Consider the following 18,079-nt stretch of genomic DNA (forward strand, 5'->3'; position numbering starts at 1 on the left):
CCGCTAGCTGTCTGAATCGCCATGTCTCCAGCCAGCTTAACTACTCACTGGACCCCTATGATCACTCGGCTTCGCATGCCTCTCTCTAATGTCAATATGTCTTGTCCATTGCTGTTCTGGTTAGTGATTATTATCTTATTTCACTGTAGAGCCTCTAGCCCTGCTCAATATGCCTTAGCTAACCCTTCTGTTCCACCTCCCACACATGCGGTGACATCACCTGGTTTAAATGATGTTTCTAGAGACAATATCTCTCTAATAGTCACTCTATGCCTAGGTTTACCTCCACTGTATTCACATCCTACCATACCTTTGTCTGTACATTATGCCTTGAATCTATTCTATCACGCCCAGAAACCTGCTCCGAACGTACTAGATGACCAGTTCTTATAGCCTTTAGTCGTATCCTTATCCTACTCCTCCTCTGTTCCTCTGGTGATGTAGAGGTTAATCCAGGCCCTGCAGTGCCTATCTCCACTCCCATTCCCCAGGCGCTCTCATTTGCAGACTTCTTTAACCGTAAAAGCCTTGGTTTCATGCATGTTAACATTAGAAGCCTCCTCCCCAAGTTTGTTTTATCCACTGTTTTAGCACACTCTGCCAACCCGGATGTCCTAGCCATGTCTGAATCCTGGCTTAGGAAGACCACCAAAAAACCTTGAAATTTCCATCCCTAACTATAACATTTTCCGACAAGATAGAACTGCCAAAGGGGGCAGTGTGACAATCTACTACAGAGATAGCCTGCAGAGCTCTGTCTTACTATCCATGTCTGTACCCAAACAATTCGAGCTTCTACTTTTAAAAATCCACCTTTCCAGAAACAAGTCTCTCACCGTTACCGCTTGCTATAGACCACCCTCTGCCCCCAGCTGTGCCATGGACACCATATTATGTGAATTGATTGCCCCCATCTATCTTCAGAGCTCATGCTGCTAGGTGACCTAAACTGGGACATGCTTAACTCCCCGGCCATCCTACAATCTAAGCTTGATGCCCTCAATCTCCCAAAATTATCAATGAGCCTGTAAAGACAGGCACCCTCATAGATATCATCCTATCCAACTTGCCCTCCAAATACAACTCTGCTGTCTTCAACCAAGATCTCAGCGATCACTGCCTCATTGCCTGCATCCGTAATGGGTCTACGGTCAAACGACCACCCCTCATCACTGTCAAACGCTCCCTAAAACACTTAAGCGAGCAGGTCTTTCTAATCGACCTGGCCCGGGTATCCTAGAAGGATATTGACCTCATCCCGTCAGTAGAGGATGCCTGGTTATTCTTTAAAAGTGCCTTCCTCACCATCTTAAATAAGCATGCCTTATTCAAAAAAAATTGAACCAGGAATAGATATAGCCCTTGGTTCACTTCAGACCTGACTGCCCTTGACCAGCACAAAAACATCCTGTGGCGTACTGCATTAGCATCGAATAGCCCCCGTGATATGCAACTTTCAGGGAAGAAGGAACCAAAATACACAAGCGGTTAGGAAAGCTATGGCTAGCTTTTTTCAAACAGAAATTTGCATCTTGTAGCACAAACTCAAGACAGTTCTGGGACACTGTAAAGCCCATGGAGAATAAGAGCACCTCCTCCCAGCTGCCCACTGCTCTGAGGCTAGGAAACACTGTCACCACCGATAAATCCACGATAATTGAGAATTTCAATAAGCATTTTTCTACAGCTGGCCATGCTTTCCACCTGGCTACCCCTACCCTGGTCAACAGCCCCGTACCCCCCACAGCAACTCGCCCAAGCCTCCCCCATTTCTCCTTCACCCAAATCCAGATAGCTGATGTTCTGAAAGAGCTGCAAAATCTGGACCCCTACAAATCAGCCGGGCTAGAAAATCTGGACCCTCTCTTTCTAAAATGATCTGCCGAAATTGTTGCAACCCCTATTCAACCCCTGTTCAACCTCTCTTTCATATCGTCTGAGATCCCCAAAGATTGGAAAGCTGCTGCAGTCATCCCCGTCTTCAAAGGGGGAGACACTGTAGACCCAAACTGCGACAGACCTATATCTATCCTACCCTGCCTTTCTAAGGTCTTCGAAGGCCAAGTTAACAAACAAATCACCGACCGTTTCGAATCCCACCGTACCTTCTCCGCTATGTAGTCTGGTTTCCGAGCTGGTCATGGGTGCACCTCAGCCACGCTCAAGGTCCTAAACGATATCATAGCCACCATCGATAAGAGACAATACTGTGCAGCCGTATTCATCAACCTGTCAATCACCACATTCTTATCGGCAGACTCAACAGCCTTGGTTTCTCAAATGACTGCCTCGCCTGGTTCACCAACTATTTCCCAGATAGAGTTCAGTGTGTCAAATTGAAGGGCCTGTTGTCCGGACCTCTGGCAGTCTCTATGGGGGTGCCATAGGGTTCAATTCTCGGGTTGACTCTCTTCTCTGTATACATCAATGACATCGGTCTTGCTGCTGGTGATTCTCTGATCCAACTCTACGCAGACAACACCATTCTGTATACTTCTGGCCCTTCTTTGGACACTGTGTTAACTAACCTCCAGACGAGCTTCAATGCCATACCACTCTCCTTCCATGGCCTCCAACTGCTCTTAAATGCAAGTAAAACTAAATGCATGCTCTTCAACCGATCAGTGCCCGCACCTGCCCGCCCTTCCAGCATCACTACTCTGTACGGTTCTGACTTAGAATATGTGGACAACTACAAATACTTAGGTGTCTGGTTAGACTATAAACTCTCCTTTTAGACCCACATTAAGCATCTCCAATCCAAAATTAAATCTGGAATCGGCTTCCTATTTCGCAAAACAAAGCATCCTTCACTCATGCTGCCAAACATACCCTCGTAAAACTGACCATCCTAGCGATCCTCAACTTCGGCGATGTCATTTACAAAATAGCCTCCAACACTCTACTCAACAAATTGGATGCAGTCTATCACAGTGCCATCTGTTTTGTCACCAAAGCCCCATGTACTACCCACCACTGCGACCTGTACACTCTCGTTGGCTGGCCCTCCCTTCATGCTCTTCGCCAAACCCACTGGCTGCAGGTCATCTACAAGTCTTTGCTAGGTAAAGCCCCGCCTTATCTCAGCTCACTGGTCACCATAGCAGCACACACCCGCAGCACGTTATTCAGCAAGTATATTTCAATGGTCACCCCCAAAGCCAATTCCTCCTTTGGCCGCCTTTCCTTCCCGTTCTCTGTTGCCAATGACTGGAACGTACTGCAAAAATCAGCTTTAAGCACCAGCTGTCAGAGCAGCTCAAAGATCATTGCACCTGTGCATAGCCCATCTGTAAACAGCCCATCCAACTACCTCATCCCCATACTGTATTTATTTATTTTGCTCCTTTGCACCCCAGTATTTCTACTTGCACATTCACCTTCTGCACATCTATCACTCCAGTGTTTAATTGCTATATCAGAATTACCTTGCCACTATGGCCTATTTATTGCCTTACTTCCCTTATCTTACCTCATTTGCACACACTGTATATAGACTTTTTTATCCTGTATTATTGACTGCATGTTTGTTTATTCCATGTGTAACTGTGTTGTTGTATGTGTCGAACTGCTTTGCTTTATCTTGGCCAGGTCGCAGTTTTAAATGAGAACTTGTTCTCAACTAGCCTACCTGGTTAAATAAAGGTGAAATTTAATTAAATGGAAAAAAAATGCTAAACTCTGGTTTGTTGTTTTCTGCGAACATAGTTCTGAGAATATCCCTACAATCCCAGTGTAAAGAGTGTGAAGAGTTAAAACTATAATTTTTATGTTATGGATGGTCAGTCCTTACATCCAGAGCTCAGTCTGAGAATTTGATAGTGGTTACATTTCTCCATCCTCATCCCTCAGATGTTTACCAAAAAAAGTTACCGCTTTGTTGTTTTTGGAATCCCAAATTGCTCCATTAATTAAAGTACAATATTTTATTGTTTGAAAAATCTGTTTGCTGAGTAATAAGTCCACAGTCACAAAGGAAGTTTATGTAGGCCTACATGTTTTTAATCAATGCTCAACATTTCACCATGAAAACCATATTTTATGAAACACAGGAAAATGATAAGACTTTGGTCTTGTTTATTCAGCAACTTCTTTTCCCTGTACGAAGAAAGATAGAATAAAATGGATCAGTAATAATAATGAACATGATAAATATATGGATAGACTTGGTTAGAATATAATGGATCAGTAATAATAATGAACATGATAAATATATGGATAGACTTGATTAGAATATAATGGATCAGTAATAATAATGAACATGATAAATATATGGATAGACTTGGACAGAATATAATATATCAAGCATTAATGCTCAGTGCTCAGCTTGGATTTTAAATTTTGAAGTACCAACAGAATTAACCTTTCTTTATTAGCAATTCCTGAAATGTGCTGCTTGGTGATCTTAAATACAGCTGAACAAGTGTAAAAGGTCAGTATTGACCTCTGTGAAGACTGAATCATAGGTGGTGTTGATGTGGTCATATCTGAAGCATGAGTCAGGTACAGGTTTAGCAGCAGTTCTGTACCTTTCCAGAGTCACGGGTCTTGGCTCTGAGCTTGTTGACCTGAGTCTCAGCGATGTCAGCACGCTCCTCAGCCTCCTCCAGCTCATGCTGAACCTTCCTGAACTTAGACATGTGCTGGTTTGCTGCTTCCTCCTGGGTGAGGAAAAGAGAGAAGAGCATCAGCATTTCAAGTTTGATGCTTCAGGTAGCAAATTAATATTCTGTCAACTTTTTTAAATAAAAAAAAGACAGATTTAGGATAGCGATCTATACAGGTAGACAGATGATACAACAGAAGAAGTGAGTGTCAGAACAGGGGATCAAACCGCCTCCAGCACAATCACTAGACGAGCAAATTCTTATTCAACCCCCTCTCCTTTAAGTTGGTTACACATAGGAATAGGAGGCACTCAGAAAGGTGTATAATTTCATCAGCAATTACTTGCACTATCAATTATCCCTGTTGACTGATGTGCTGTAGCAACACTTACTTCAAACTAAATTGTATGGACATTAAGGTTTGTAATGTTTACTGGGGATTATTTAATTTTTTTATGTTGAATTTATGCACTCAGAGTATTTAACTCAATATGTGACTCACCGCTTCCTCAGAATGCCTCTTGTAGGCCTTCACTTTCATCTGCAGCTTATCTACCAGGTCCTGAAGTCTGCTAACATTCTTCTTATCCTCCTCAGTCTGTGGGAGAAGATCAAAGAATCAATGTCACAATAGTTTTATACACAAACCTGTCTGTGTTAGTGTCAAGTGTGTAAAGAATGCACTTTCTCTTACCTGGTAAGTGAGCTCCTTGACTCTGCGCTCATACTTCCGAACTCCCTTTACCGCATCTACACCTCTTCTCTGCTCGGCCTCCACCTCAGTCTCGAGCTCACGCACCTTTGTGGAACAAATACATTTAGGCATTTGTTTGAGGTGGTGAAACAAATCTTTGTTAAACAGAGGTAGAGTCTTCTACCCAGTCAAGGAGGCACAATTGTTGTCTTCCACTAAGTACTTTTCCAAGTGGATGAAACTACCAAGGATCTGTGGAACAAGATTAGAAGGTCCAATACAATACAATGTAATATTATTAATCCACTATTTATGTTCTTAACCCTAAGATGTACAACATGGGTGTGGGAGGCTCACAGGGATATCGGTAGGCACACTATTCCAACAATTGTAAAAAAAAATTAAACTCAATTCTTCTTGTAGTTATAATATATAGGACTCTTTTTTTATTTGACCGATTTTGTCGTGCATTTTGCAGTGCATATTGCAGTACCAGTATGGCCAATAGAGGCCGCCACTCGCCTGTTTTAATGTTATGAGTTTGCTTCTGTTATGGGGGATTGCGAAGTTTGCCACAGCAAGACAGAAGCACCTGACATAAATACATTTGTATGCCTTTATTTTTAAGTTAAGCGAGTGGAAAAGCACCATATTCTAGAGAGTAATGTTTGTTAAGATGTTATGTTTTCATGAACTTATGAAAATCCTGTAGCCTACAAGCTAATTTAGCCGTTAGCCTTCTAGCTGGTAGCCCCGCATAGCAACACTAGCTTCCCTAGTAACGGCCCTTTTGCAGAGAGTAAATGAGACATGTAGCTGATAGCGATCTAGAGAGAGAGAGAAATTAAATATTACTTTGAGATGAATTGGATGAATGCGTTTTCATGTATCATGAATTTGTATTATTATTATTGAATCTATTAATTAACTTGCAGTTGTCACGATTGTCATACAGAGCGGACCAAGGCGCAGCTTGAGTTGAGTTCCAGATCTTTATTCAAAGTGAAACTACCCCCCCAAAAAATAAATAATAACCAACAACGAAACCATGACCACAGTTGCACTACATACACAGACACAAAACAATATCCCACAAAGCAGGTGGGAGAAAGGGCTTACTAAATATGATCCCCAATTAGAAGCAACGATTAACAGCTGCCTCTAATTGGGAACAATACAAGTCACCAACATAGAAATAGAATGACTAGAACACCCCCCTACTCACGCTCTGACCTAAACACAATAGAGAACCAAGGGCTCTCTATGGTCAGGCGTGACAGCAGTTTAGAAGAATTGTACAAGCCTAAATGAAACAACTAGATAAATACATTTTTATATCTTGGCTCCAATTGTTCTCAACTCCATAACATAAGTGTAACATATTCCCAATGTTTTTGTTTTGAACATAACTGTAATTTATGCTTTAAAACTGGAAAATATTCCCTCTGATGCCAAGAGAGGGGACTTTCAAATGTTCTTTCCCAGGGGCCAAGACTTGATTAGTCTGACCATGCACTGCTGAAGTCATAGTAAAACTGTGTGGATGCTAATTATATCGCAATCTAATGTAACATTTGTGTTCTGATATTATGAAGGGGTCCCTGATGCAAAGACATTTGGGAACTCCTGATTTAGGTGGGTTAATGAGAGAAAAAGTAATTGCAAAATGCTGAGGTGTATTTTACATGATCAAATACATTTCCAGCAAACTGTCTTTTAATTCAACCCCAAATCCACCCTGCTGATAACTCACCCTGGACTCCAGTTTCTGGAGCTGCTTCTTGCCTCCCTTCATGGCCAGATTCTCAGCCTCATCCAGGCGGTGCTGCAGGTCCTTGACTGTGACTTCCAGGTTCTTCTTCATCCTCTCCAGGTGAGAACTGGTGTCCTGCTCCTTCTTCAGCTCCTCAGCCATCATTGCCGCCTGGAAAAGTAGTTTGTTTAATTCATCATAACGTTCCTCTGAGATCTTTGTTGTTCGTAACCAGCCCAGCTACCATTGGCCCTTAGGGACAAATCAAGTATGATGTAATTCAAGGACTCACGTCAGTGATAGCCTTCTTGGCCTTCTCTCTGCATTCCTGGCCTCCTGGACGATGTCATCCACCTCTCCCTGCACCTGCACCAGGTCAGTCTCCAGCTTCTTCTTGGTGTTCAGAAGGCTGGTGTTCTGCAGGAGGAAACAAGAGGATTTGTTTAGCTCTAAAGATAATTTACAAGGCTGAAATGATTAAACTCTCAATGCAAGCATTGTTGAATTCAAGGTGTGTTTTAACAGTATGCTTGGTTGGAAATGGCTTTTGACCCATACCTGGGAGTGCAGCAGTCCAACACGCTCGCTGGCGTCTACCAGCTCAGTCTCAGCCACTTTGCGGCCTCTCTCTGTCTGCTCCAGAGCAACTCTCAGCTCCTCAATTTCAGCCACCATCAGACCGTTTCTGCGCTCCACCATGGCTGCCTGCTCCTTCATGTCTTCTGCGACACGGACGGCATCATCAAGGTGCAATTGGGCATCCTGTGATTCACAAGGACATACGTTCATTAGGACTTGTGGAAATAGGGGTGATAGGATGGGTGATATAAATGTTCATTGGGAAGAATTTACCCAGTATCCCTAACTTTCTACAGTGCATTGTCCACTCTATTCAATTCCTCTGTCTATTCTTTTCTACAGATTCACAAACAAATCCCTCTCCATGTTCAGGGTTTTGAGCCTGATGTCCCAATCCCTTTACCTTGAGCTGTCCCTGGACGTTCCTCAGCTGTTTCTGGGCCTCAGCGGCCTGCCTGTTGGAGTGGCTCAGCTGGATCTCCATCTCATTCAGGTCTCCTTCCATCTTCTTCTTCACCCTCAGGGCGTCATTCCTGCTCCTGACCTCAGAGTCCAGGGTGCTCTGCATGGAGTCAACCACCCTCTGGCTGTTCCTCTTGATCTGCTCCATCTCCTCATCCTTCTCAGCGATCTTCCTGTCCACCTCACCCTTGATCTGGTTCAGCTCCAGCTGCACACGCAGAATCTTGGATTCCTCGTGCTCCAGTGTTCCCTGGACAAACAGAAGCAGTCAGGCCAGTTGTGTTCAATACATTTGTATGTAGGAATTAAATATATATGACTACAATAAACTCAAATACAGGCATCATTGGACTGTAGCTGGCATTGTCTAGTGTAACATTGCTTTCCCATCAAACAGCTGTAGTTTGTACCTCAGCCTCCTCCAGAGCGGTCTGGATCTCAGACTTCTCTGTCTCCACGGTCTTCTTGGCCTTCTCCAGCTCATGGATGCTCTTGCCAGTCTCGCCGATCTGCTCAGTCAGGTCAGAGATTTCCTCTGCACACACACACACACACACACACACACACATTAAGTTTAGACTTTGGAGATTTCAGTGGATATGCCAGTGCGTTAATTTGGACATTGAATCATATTAAAAATTCACTAACTAACATTACCTCATAGTATCTTGCAAATATAATTTCCTACCACTTATTTGGAATATTCAAAAGAGTACTGTCTACAAGTAAAACAATATATACAAATTATGTAGAACATGACATTTCTGAAATGGTGTAATAATAGTTTTGATGATTGGAGTTCCCTCCATTTTCAAAACACTAGTCAAACATGAGCCAAATATAACTGCTGTCAAATGCTCACGTTGCAGGTTCTTGTTCTCTCTCTTCAGAGTCTCCAGATGATCCAGAGCCTCCTCGTAGGAGTTCTCATCTTGAAGAGTTCAGTGCTCATAGAGCGAGCCTCCTTCTGAGCTCCTTCGAGCTCAGCCTGGCCCTCCTCATACTTCTGCTTCCACTCTGCCAGAACCTAGGGAAATCCATGGAATTTTCATTATAAGGCGAAGATGAAGAGTTTTTAAATTAGAAATATGCAACAATTATACAATTGATAAAAAATATAGGTTTATTAATTTTCACCTTGTCAAAGTTCCTCTGCTTCTTATCGAGGTTGGCGGCCAATGCGTTGGCTCTCTCAACATCAATCATGAGGTCCTCCACCTCTCCCTGCAGCCTCTGCTTGGTCTTCTCCAGGGAGGCGCACTTGGAGTTGGTCGCCTCAATGGTCTCCTCGGCATCCTGTAGACGCTGGGCCAGCTTCTTCCTGTTGGACAAGAGACGGTGGTTTTTATGGTGTAATTTATTTTAACATTTGACAAACAATACATATTGATGAAACATTTTCTCATTTGCCCCCTACCACTCTCACCATCCACACCATATCTGAGTTTTTCTGTTGCGTGCGACTCACTTGGCCTCCTCCAGCTCCTCTGTGCGCTGGATGGCATCAGTTTCATACTTAGTCCTCCACTGAGCCACCTCACTGTTGGCCTTGGACATACCGCGTTGCAGCTCTGCCTTGGCCTCCTGCTCCTCCTCAAACTGCTCCCTCAGGAGGTCACAGTCATGGCGGGCAGACTGAACACCGTGGGCCAGTGCATTTTTAGCCTGTGAGAAAGAAAGACAAAATGCAAAGAGAGATGAGAGAGATAATAAAACAAATTATGGTCAAAGTCTCTGAGCGTGGTGAGACAGTAGAAGTCTCTGAGGGTGGAGAGACAGTAGGAGTCTCTGAGTGTGGAGAGACAGTAGAAGTCTCTGAGGGTGGAGAGACAGTAGAAGTCTCTGAGGGTGGAGAGACAGTAGAAGTCTCTGAGGGTGGAGAGACAACAGGAATCTCTGAGGGTGGCGTAGTCACCGTGTATATAAAGATATAGCTCTAAACTCTGTGGACGGTGGAGTCCATTTTGAGTCCCTTACCTTGACCTCCTCCTCAATCGCCCTCTTCAGCTCCTCCACCTGCTGAGTGAAGGCCTGTTTTCCTCTGGTCAGCTGAGACACCAGGGCTTCCTTCTCCTCCAGCTGGCGGCCAAACTCACCTGCAGGGACAGAGGGACATCTTGTTAATAGGGTCACTGTTTTCTAAGATTGAAAACGTATGTTGAGGAATCGTAGGGCAATTTTAGGTGGTGAATAGTACAGTAGAACTATGTGGATTTAGCCCATAATACATGTTGTGTTCTACTGAAGGAAAGCATTGGCTTGTTGTTCATTGTTGATGTTACCATTTTCTGTCAGGAGTCTGGCCCTCTGTCCGCTGATGTCGTTGACCTGGGCGAACATTCTCATCATTCTTAGTCTTGAGCTCACTCAGCTGGTCCCTCAAGAGTACGGCACATCTTCTCCAGATTGCCCTGTTAGTGAAGCACTGTTCCATCATTACTTTATATATTTGACTGCCTGTCAACTTCAGTTCACTTGAATGGTAATGTAGTTGACCATCCTCAACACTTCTTGACCAAAACATTACTACTCACCTTAGCCTTGGCGACGGCCTCCATGTTGCTAGGAGAGGTCATCAATCTCCATCTTGTACTCGCTCTTCTCCTTCTCCAGCTTCTGCTTGACGCGCTGCAGGTTGTCGATCTGCTCCCCGAGCTCAGCCACACTGTCGGCCTGCTTCTTGCGCAGAGCGGCGGCTGTGGCCTCATGCTGCAGGGTGGACTCTTCAAGATCACGACGCAGCTTCTGGAACTCAGCCTCACGCTTCTTGTTCATCTCAATCTGAGCAGCAGTGGCGCCTCCGGCCTCCTCCAGCCTCTCGCTGATCTCCTCAAGTTCCCTGGAGAGATCGGCCCTCTGCTTCTCAACCTTAGCCCTGGCAGCGCGCTCAGCCTCAATTTCCTCCTCCAGCTCCTCAATACGGGCCTAGAAACAGGGGGCAGGAGCAGGGGGATGAACACTACAATACAGATGAAACAATTGAACCTCACAAAATTATAATAGTATGTATATTTAGCATAAATGTGTTTAATACAAAGCCAGTTACACTAATATATTCAGTAGGACAGTGTCACATGCAGGAACCAAAATCACAATGGTAAGAAGCACCATCTTTACAATGTTTAGAATCTCCAGGAAGAAGCACCATCTTCCAACCTACTCAGCCATCATAAGCCACCTGGAAAAATGTGTGCTACCAAAATAATGTTTTTCAGGAAATTATTCAAGTCTGTGCTTTTCTTTACTGGAGCTTATATCCTCTACTGTACCTGGAGTTCCTTGATCTTCTTCTGCAGCTGAGCTCCCAGAGACTGCTCATCCTCAACCTTGCTGAGGAGCTGGGTGGTCTCAAAGTCCTTCCTAAGAATCAAAAATACGTCGATTGCAGAGTTTGTTTTTGTTTGATAGTGTAAAGGGAGAGTATTATACCATTCACTTTGCTTTTATGAATACCATTCAAGTGCTAATTAGTAATTACAATAATTAGTCAAGAACAACCATTATAGCAGGTAATACTGTAGTCATTTGTTTGTGTTTACTTCTTGATTTTCTCATCAGCTTGCTGCTTGTCATTCTCCAGGTCCATTATGGACTCCTGGGCCAGTTTCAGATCTCCCTCCAGCTTTCTCTTGGATCTCTCAAGGTCCATACGGAGCTTCTTCTCTTGCTCCAGAGAACCTTCAAGCTAGAAGATTAAAAAAAACATATATTCTTCAAATCTAACAACTGAAGATAATATCATCTTACATGCTTTCATGGCCAAAATGTCAAACTCACGTCGTCCACTTGCTGTTCCAGCTTGGTCTTGGCCTTGGTCAGAGTGTTGACTTTGTCCTCCTCTGCCTGCAGGTCATCCAGTGTCTGCTGGTGGGCCTCTTGGAGGGCTTTCTTCTCCTTGGTCAGCTTGGCAACACTCTCATCCATAGACGCCATCTTCCTCTGTCAGGTTTTTAACCTGTAAATGGCCCAACATAATTATACTTCACCGTAAAGGGGAGATTTAGTTTGTTATATATTGGATTCATTTCATTTCGATAATTTTTTTTAATCAACAATTACTGTACTAAAGATTCAACACTAGATAGCAGTGTTCACAATGTCAGTGTACTGAATGGAAATCATAAATGAGGGGGAGAAGAACATGCATGACTGTTGGGAGTACCCTACAACTGAAATTCCACTATTGTGTCTTAATTTTTCCTGCACCCACAATACAACTTGAATTCCATTTCTGTTAAGCTATGTTTTGATTGGATTATTGTTGGTTAGACTGTCTATGGTAAGACACAGACCTTGTTTCAGTGGCGTGCTTCTCCTTCTCCACTTTGGCCAGGGTGAGCTCCAGGTCATCAATGTCCTTCTTCAGCTCAGAGCACTCATCCTCCAGCTTCCTCTTCTTGGCAGTCAACTCAGCATTGATCTCCTCCTCATCCTCCAGCCTCTCGGTCGTCTCTTTGAGTTTGGCCTCCTGCTGGATCTTGCTCTTGATGAGCCCCTCGCACCTTTCCTCAGCATCGTTCAGACTCTCTCCTTCCTGGTTTCAGAACAGGAGTAAACAAATCAGAGCCTCACTTTGTGTATCAAATATACATTTTACTCAAAGAGGTCAGAGCAAATCAGTAGAAATTCATGAAATATATACAATATATAACATGGTCAATAAAAATGTGTGAGTTAGCCACATACTTTACAGTGGTTCATATGTCTGTGTATGTGTGTGTATTCATGTGTATGTAAATGTGCCCATACGAGGGTAGTTGCTGACTCACAGATGCGACTTGGAGCGCCAGGTCGTTCTTCTCCTGCGTCAGGGACACCAACTTCTCCTCCATTTGCTTCTTTGTAGACAGAGCCTTTGCCAGGTCTGTCTTCATCTTCTCATAGTTCTCCTTCATGTTGGCCAGCTCCTTCTCAGTCTCAGCGCTCTGCAGCAGGGGGCTTGATCTTGAAGTACAACTTCATCCATGGCCAGGTTTTCACATTCATGAATGAGCGGATGTTGTACTGGATGGCATAAATTGATTCTCTGGTCGACAGAAAGGATGGAGTGGCATGGTGAGTGACATGCTTAAAGCTACATTCTGTGATTAGATGAACAACAAAACAGAACCACCTGCCACTGTTTGTTTACAGCTGAGGAATGGGGCTAGGGAAATATAACCCCTCTTAAATTCATAGACCGCTCTCTAGATGCAAGGATTGACAGTCATGCTAAGCTCATGAGACATTTTATATTATTCAAGAATTAAAAGGTAAATACCACACATTTAAATGACAGTTGAACAGCCAATCCCAAACTGCAGCTATAAAGCTAGAATCCTTAGTTTGCTACACACATCAATTTTTTATTACATTTTTTGACTTTTCAATTAATTAACCCAAAGCTTTTAGTAGACATTATAAGATGTACTTTCTCATTCTGAACAACTCACAGCATATACAGTCAGTAATCATAATGCCTTAGATACAGGTGGTTGACAGAAAGCTTTGCCAAGATGTCTACTATTCCTCACCTTCCTCTCCATCATCTTGCTAAACTCTCTCCTCATGAGGAATCCACGGCTGAGAGCCTGGACCATGCCGACCAGAGAGGCCAGCTTCTCATCTCTCATCTCCTCCAGGACACCCAAGCAGACCGGCTTTGAAGAACACCTGAGACACAAGGTTAACATGGTCAATGGAACCACAGATGGTGACAGATAGAAACGGTTAAATCAAAAGAGGGGAACAACAACCACTATGATTGATTTAAACAACATTAACAATGTAATGGTTACAAACAAACCATGTGATAGGTTGTTTCTAAGTTAGTTATTGTACAGTAGATTAATAATCTAAACAGAATCAGATAACTGAAGCCATACCACTCCAACACAATGTACATGATTATCAGTTTAGTTTCTCTTCTATACTTGTGATGCATGACTAGGAAGAAAAACACTACAATGTTTTTCCACCTTTTCCATTAGTGAAATGAAGAAGAAAGAACAAAAGGATGGATGATCACCTGGAGAGATTTTATATGGTACGGGTTTAAATTATCATTCAAGTTGTGTTTGTTGTCAACTTTTAACTGGGGGGTATGTTGACTGACCTTGGTGTGTCCAAACTTCGTAATCCTCGTGATTCACATCAAATGATCCAAGCATGCTTCTCAGAAGCCTTCTTGTTGTCCATGAACTGGCCCTCAGGGATGGACACTCGGCATTCAGTACTTTTGTACCTGAATGAGGGGACGTTTTAAAATCTGCCAAGTTGTAATTGGTTGATTGGTATACAGTGAGGTTCAAAATGATTGGCACCCTTGATACGATGAGCAAAAGTAGACTGTAAAAAATGATTAATACAAATACTGAGCTATATTGTATGATCAAAAATGCTTTTGGATTCTAAAAAAATATGGATTTCAGGAAATAACCCCATACCTACTGTAAATATGTATATCAGGAAAATAACCCCATACCTACTGTAAAATATGTATATGAGGAAAATAACCCCCATACCTACTGTAAAATATGTATATGAGGAAAATAACCCCCATACCTACTGTAAAATATGTATATGAGGAAAATAACCCCACACCTACTGTAAAATATGGTGGAGGATCTTTGATGTTATGGGGCTACTTTACGTCAAATGATCCGGGGGCCCTCGTTAAGGTCAACGGCATCATGAACTTTACCCAGTACCATGACATTTTTGCCAAAAACTCGGTTGCCTCAGCCAGGAGGCTGAAACATGGCCACAGGTGAGTATTTCAGCAAGACAATAACCCCAAGCACACAATGTTTAATCGAACACAAAATCAACATTTTACTATGGCCATCTCAGTCTCCAGACTTGAACCCCATTGAAAACCTGTGGTTTGAATGATGGATATCAAGGATCTGGAAGGATTATGGAAGGAGGAATGGTCCAAGATCCCTCTCCATGTGATCTCCAATCTCATACAACATTCTAGAGAAAGACTCAGTGCCATTATCCTCGTATTGAAAACAGGTGTGTCAATAATTATGAGCCCTATCTTGAAATAAAATATGAATTGTTAAACAAAATCGTTTTCTCTGAGTATAAAATAATATAATTGTCACAAATGTTAGACCATACAATATAGCTCAGTATCAGTGTTATTTATTTGATACAGTCTTTTCTGCTCATCTTTATCAAGAGTGCCAATAATTTCTGTGTGTGTGTATGTGTGTGTGTGTGTGTGTGTGTGTGTGTGTTGTGTGTGTGTGTGTGTGTGTGTGTGTGTGTGTGTGTGTGGTGTGTGTGTGTGTGTGTTGGTGTGTGTGCATGCTTGCACGTATGTACCTCTGCTTGAAGTCAGCATAGATGATTCTGCTGGGGAAGCCCTTTCTGCAGATCCTGATACCCTCCAGTACACCATTACACCTGAGCTGGTGATAACCAGGAAGTTCTCCATCAGACCTGGTAAAACAACCAAGTCTCATTTAATACTCATAAACAGGTTAAAGATTGGAATTGTTAAGGTTACTGGTACTGTACTGATAAGATTACATATTTAACTCAATATTTATTGTACCTGGAGTCTTTGACTCGTTGGGGATCAGGCAGCGCACAAAGTGAGGATGAGTGCTCCTCAAGTTGGTCATCAGCTTATGTAAGTTCTCCTGTAAGAGGGTTACAAACCATTTTCTCAGACATCATTTCTGATAATCAATGCACCTTTTGAAGGACTGAATAAACACATTTCAAAAGCTCACCCTGAACTGTGAGGACACAGTCTGCATGGAACCACCCTTCTTCTTGCCTCCTTTCTTGGCTTTATCTGTTAAAATGGGGAAAAGTAAAGATAACTAGAAAAGTACATTTCCTAGAGTGGGTGGAATAAATAGAATAATAGTAATAAGAGTATGTAAGAAATCTAGAGTGGTCTTGTCTTCAGCAAGCACACTAATTATAAATCAGAGAATCTGGTTAACTTCACACTTATCTAGAGGCAAATGCTGCCAATGAGATTATGTTAAATAAGACCTACTCCATGATTCAATTAACCAAGTCTATGAGTAAATCAACCCAGTAATAAACGTTGAGAAATTGTGATACATTCTAAGACTTTAAAGAACATTTGGGTCTGAGTTGTAACTAGTATTTAGTTAAATATTGTGACATGATGCTTGTTTACCCTCAGGAGGGGGAGGGGATACAGGGCAGCCAAAATTTTTACTCCGGACTTCCCATACAGTTGACAAACTGAGTCATTCAAGGGATCCTTGTTCTTCTCCAGCCACCCAGTGATGTTGTAGTCCACAGTACCGGCGTAATGCACCAGGGAGAAGTGGGCCTCTGCCTTGCCTTTGGCAGGCTTGGGCTTCTCAAATGCCTTTGTTTTGCCAAGATGCTGGCGTACAGCTTGTCCTTGAAGGTAGTGTCTGAAGACTTGGGGAACATGCACTCCTCTTCAAGGATGGAGAAGATGCCCAATGGCTTTACGAAAATAGATGTATATCAAATTAGTGATATTTCCATTTAGGATCACATTTATCCTATAGTATACATGCTATTATATGATTATATTCATTTTGGGGTACATAATAGGAAACATATTGAGTTCTCAACAGTCAGATACGTTGTACCACTGTGATAATATCTCACACAGGGCTCCCTATGATCTTCGCTTTTGCGTCCATTACATTCTTCACAGACAGCTTACCTTCTCAATAAGCTCAATGCAGGCAGCCAAATCCATGCCGAAGTCAATGAAGGCCCAGACGATTCCCTCCTTCTTGTACTCCTCTTGCTCCAGGACGAACATGGTGTGGTTGAAAAACTGTTGCAGTTTCTCATTGGTGAAGTTGATGCACAGCTGCTCCATGCTGTTGTACTGTTGATGTTATTTTAAAAGGGATCATTTCATCATACAAGACTGTAATCCATCTCAATCACAACTAATTGTCTTGTTCTGGTCTCATACTCACATCAAAGATCTCAAACCCGGCAATGTCAAGCAACACCGATATAGAACTGCCTTGGATTCTTGGTGTCCAACATCTCATTGATACGGATGACCATCCACAAGAACATCCTCTATAGATGGACTTGGCCAGAGCACTGACTGAGTTATTAACCTGCAATTATATACCTCAATTAATGCATTAGCTATTGACCGTGTCTGGTGATAAGGTGATAGACCTTGGGATAACAACATCACCATTTAAAAAAGCAATGCCCTCGTCCCCAAAATATTACGGGTGGTCAGAAAATGGTAGATGCTGTGTTTGGCTGACTTACCTGAGCCACAGTCTGTCCTCTTGTCACATACTCGTTGCCGACCTTCACTCTGGGGTAGCACAGAGCTTTCACACATCTCAGCTGAGTTCAGGCCCAGCAGGTAGGCGATTTATCAGCCACTGGAGAGAGAACCAACACAACAGATTCAGTGACACTAGATCGCTTGTTCTGATGTCACACTGACAAAATAGTTTGGATAACTTTTTGTGAGTTAGGTTTTGATTTTCTCCCATATTCATCATTTCAAATCATTTCTGGAGGTGGGAATTTGGTTTCCAAAAACTCTCTTGCATGACTTTTGTAACGGAAATTATCCACTAAAGACGAACACTCAATGTAAATGAATCCTTCTTTATTAAGTAACATTGTTAGAATAAAATGAAAACAATGCCTTCCAATAAGGAGAAAGTTATCATGTTTGTTTTGCATGTTTCTCATCCTTACAATAGGGGTAAAGTAACATTGTTTGAGAGTGATCCATGTGTATTAGCAGTAGTGATTGAGAGGGTTTTCCTACTGGAAAGAGCTATACTGATAACCCATGTTCTTCTGAAAGGGGAAAGAACACTCACTTAATGGTGTTGAATGACCTTTGCTCTGACTTTCTGGTGAGGCCTGATCACTCAAAGGCTAGAGACACTTTGTGAGATTTCAGTATAATGTAAATGCTGGTAAATGCTAGTAGTAGTGTATTGCTGTTGTTTGTTTGGCTTCAATACACATCTCACC

General features: G+C 42.6%; 3 pseudogenes; all 3 read right to left on the bottom strand.

The window, feature by feature from the left end:
- Positions 1-3,976: 3,976 nt before the first annotated feature.
- Positions 3,977-12,046, bottom strand: LOC115147696 (myosin heavy chain, fast skeletal muscle-like; annotated as a pseudogene).
- A 304-nt stretch (positions 12,047-12,350) lies between these two features.
- LOC115147915 (myosin heavy chain, fast skeletal muscle-like) lies at positions 12,351-13,532 on the bottom strand (annotated as a pseudogene).
- A 1,282-nt stretch (positions 13,533-14,814) lies between these two features.
- On the bottom strand, positions 14,815-17,459 carry LOC115147917 (myosin heavy chain, fast skeletal muscle-like; annotated as a pseudogene).
- Positions 17,460-18,079: the final 620 nt, after the last annotated feature.

This window comes from Salmo trutta, chromosome 14, assembly GCF_901001165.1.
Source record: "Salmo trutta chromosome 14, fSalTru1.1, whole genome shotgun sequence".
In the NCBI taxonomy this organism is placed as follows: Eukaryota; Metazoa; Chordata; class Actinopteri; order Salmoniformes; family Salmonidae; genus Salmo; species Salmo trutta.